The sequence below is a fragment of the Sinocyclocheilus rhinocerous genome, unplaced genomic scaffold (genome assembly GCF_001515625.1).
Source record: "Sinocyclocheilus rhinocerous isolate Xijiao unplaced genomic scaffold, SAMN03320098_v1.1 scaffold2651, whole genome shotgun sequence".
NCBI lineage: Eukaryota > Metazoa > Chordata > Actinopteri > Cypriniformes > Cyprinidae > Sinocyclocheilus > Sinocyclocheilus rhinocerous.
This window is the reverse complement of record NW_015660919.1, coordinates 32,657-36,234: the sequence shown is the minus strand read 5'-3', so window position 1 is coordinate 36,234 and position 3,578 is coordinate 32,657. Positions and strand designations below refer to the sequence as shown.

Below are 3,578 nucleotides of genomic sequence, written 5' to 3'. Positions count from 1 at the left end.
ATACATATATATAAATGTTTACTCTTTAAAAATAAACATTTGTGATCATGACTATAACAGCAGTTTATTTGTTTTGTCTCTTCCACACAGAGATCATGTTTACAGCCCTTGAAGACCTCAAGATCTATATAACGCTTGACCAGATTTAAAGCAGACCAAATATTTATTTATTGTATTTCTTATATTTTTCTAAACCTGTCACACTTTATTTCAGCGATATCGTCGACTTGATTGCACAGATACTATTTAAAATGAACTGAGCAGGACAATGACATCAATGAATTCAATTATGAACTACATCACTATGTCCTTTTGCATTGACACACTATTTTCCTATTTGATACGGTAAAGTTGCTTTGACACAATCAGTATTGTTAAAAGCGCTATATAAATAAAGGTGACTTGACACTTTATTATCCAGTGAATATTTCTCATGGTGCTTATTGTTGAAAGTCAATTTCTGTATGAACACAAACCTTATTAAATCTTGATGAAAAAAAAATGTAATAGAAATCCTACAAAGCAAGCATGCAGAAACTGTCCAGTCTCCATACAGATGCAATATTAAATCCACCAGACAGCATCCTCTTCTGCACTGAGTTTATCATGAGACACAAATGTGCTACTGGCAATTTCTGAGTGAAAACTGTTTCAAAGTCAATCTTACACTAGTTTGTCACACTTCCCCATGTGACAACTAGCCCCAGTCTTCTCTGCTCGTTGAGAATTATTAAAGAATGGTTCAATTGAATAGTATATTAAGAGTATGATGACTGAGTAGATGCACTTCATAAGTACAGTACATTATAAATCTCATGATGACAAATGGAACAAACACAAGAACGCTGATTCCTTGAACTTAAAAGCTCCTTCAAAAATCTATTAAAAAATTTCTCTCCTTCATCTTTAGACATGAAAGTTTGAATCTTTTCTGAGTACTGCAAATCAGTGCTACAGGTACTACTGTAAAATACAACAATATATGGTATTTACATGATTTAATTTACATTGTTTTATTTAATTTTATAATATATATCTTTATGACTTTATGTATATGCCTAACTTTGTTATTATTCATTTAATTCTGTTATTGTTATAAATTGTTAATTTACCATAATATTTTTTCTAAGTGTGTGCAGAGGGTTCAACATAAGCACTGTGGTGAAGGTTTGACTCTTGTAAATTTATGTTTTGTTGATAATGACAGTTGAAAAGTATGGAGGAAAAAGTGCTCTTTGGTTCCATTAAAAATGTAAGTGTTTGTAAGCTGTGTTAAGTATTTATTTATTTGTGTGAATTATATGTACCTGGATTTCTGAATACTGCTTGTATTACATTTCAGTGCTATGTATGTTTTTCTTTCTTTCTTTCTTTACAGAGTGTTGTATGATGCTATGACACACTGAATAAATCATATATAGTATATAAAAGCTATAATACACAAATAATTATGCAAATTAATCATAATAAAAAAAAACCTGAATAAAAAAAAGGGGGGGAAAAAAGATTCAATGGAAGTGGAAAGCACTTATTTTAAATGCCGAAAATGCCTATTTGTCTTTGTGTCTTTATAAATGACATGAACACAAGGTCAGATGTTATTAATTTTTCCTGGCAAACATTTTTTTTTCTCTATTTCCTCTAGTTTTTAGTTCATCCTGAAACAATCCTTATCTGTTGTGCCTTTCTCTTCTCTGTTGTCCTGTTTACAAATCTTTCTATTTGACTATAATGTTACTACAGAAACAGAACCTGGTTGATTGGGACTTTACACTTTGTGCTTAGAGGTTTGTTTAGTTTCAGTTTGAGCGACTGCTTATGTAATACACAGACATGTGGACTCTTGCCAAATATGTGGTGGGCTGAGCAAGTTCCTTCTTTCGTCCCTGTGGTTTGCAGGATTGCAAAAGAATCTCTCATGTGATGCAGAGGATCATATTTCATTTCGGTGTGGTGGTTTAAAGTTTTTGCTAGGTTGTAATTTTAACTGTAATAAGTTGCCAATCAAGTTATCACATTTTCACAAGCAAGCACTGGATTCTTGGAAATTGGTTTTCAAGCATTTTTTTTTTTTTACCTCACAAATGTATTGTATGGAATAATCAATATGTTTTGCATAAAAACAGGTCAATATTTAACAAAGAATGTGTGGAAAAGAATATAATCTTCATTTTCAAAATTTATAGACACTCGTGGGAGTCTGATTAGCTCTGCTCCCTAGCAAATAAATCAGATGAACTACAACTCCTCACTTGCACAAACAAGGACTTTTTAAACTTTCGAAGCCACGATTTGCTTCACGGAAACCTGGTTGACCGGAGCCATCCCGGACAGCGCGCTTCATCTAATGGGCTTCCAGCTGTTCAGAGTGGACCGCGTCACCGAGTCGTCGGGGAAAACGAGAGGCGGTGGATTGTGTTTTTATATCAATGAAGGCTGGTGTACAGACGTGACAGTTTTAAAGAAGATGCACTGCCCAAATTTGGAAGCTCTCTTTATTAACTGTAAGCCTTTTTATTCACCGCGGGAGTTTTCCTTGTTTATTCTGGTGAGTGTGTACATTCCTCCTGACGCGCGTATGAGCGCGGCGCTATAACAGCTGGCTGATCAGATCACACACACAGAGCAGCGTTACCCGGACTCTTTCATTATTCTCTGTGATTTTAATAAAGCTAATCTCACTCGCGAACTGCCTAAATACAGACAGCACATCACATGCCCCACAGGGACAGCAAAATATTGCACCATTGCTACACTGTTGTAAAGGATGCATATCACTCTGTCCCCCGAGCGGCTCTGGGACTCTCTGATCACTGTTTGGTTCATCTTCTACCAGCCTACAGGCAGAAACTTAAATCTGATAAGCCTGTAGTAAGATCTGTAAAGAGATGGACTAATGAAGCAGAGTGGGATTTACAAGCATGTTTAGACTGCACTTATTGGAGTGTTTTTGAGGCTGCAGCCACTGATCTGGATGAGCTCACTGACACTGTGACATCCTACATCAGTTTCTGTGAGGACATGTGTGTTCCCACCAGAACCTATTTAACATTTAACAATAACAAACCTTGGTTCACTTTAAAACTCAAAAAGATTCACCAGGCCAAAGAGGACACCTACAGGAGTGGGGTCAAAGCCTTGTACAAACAGGCCAGAAACACACTGAATATGGACATAAGAGTAGCTAAGAGAAGCTACTCTGAAAATCTGAAAAAAACAGTTTTCAAGCAACGACCCTACATTAGTGTGGAATGGCCTGAATGCCATCACCAGCTACAAGACCCCATCCCTCAGCACTGAGGCCAATCAACAACTGGCTGAGGACCTGAACGAGTTTTACTGCAGGGTTGAAAAGCCTGGTCTCACACCCCACAACCGCTTTGACCTTCTCACAATATAGCCATCAACACCCTCCCTCCCCCCTACTGCTTCTCAGCCTGTACCTTATATCTGTGAAGATGATGCACACAAAGTCTTCAGGAAATGGAAGACAAGGAAAGGCAAAGGCCCAGACGGCGTCTCTCCAGCCTGCCTCAAAGCCTGTGCTGTCCAGCTGTCATCCATCTTCACCCTGATCT

At 37.3% G+C, this 3,578-nt stretch overlaps 1 long non-coding RNA gene across 1 annotated transcript in view; it reads right to left on the bottom strand.

Moving 5' to 3' along the window:
* Nucleotides 1-208: 208 nt before the first annotated feature.
* LOC107726144 (uncharacterized) overlaps nucleotides 209-3,578 on the bottom strand; it is an 18,432-nt gene continuing 15,062 nt past the window's right edge. Inside the window, exon 3 of the long non-coding RNA XR_001638230.1 lies at nucleotides 209-294. This is a non-coding gene — a long non-coding RNA (uncharacterized LOC107726144). The remainder of the gene's footprint in view (nucleotides 295-3,578) is intronic.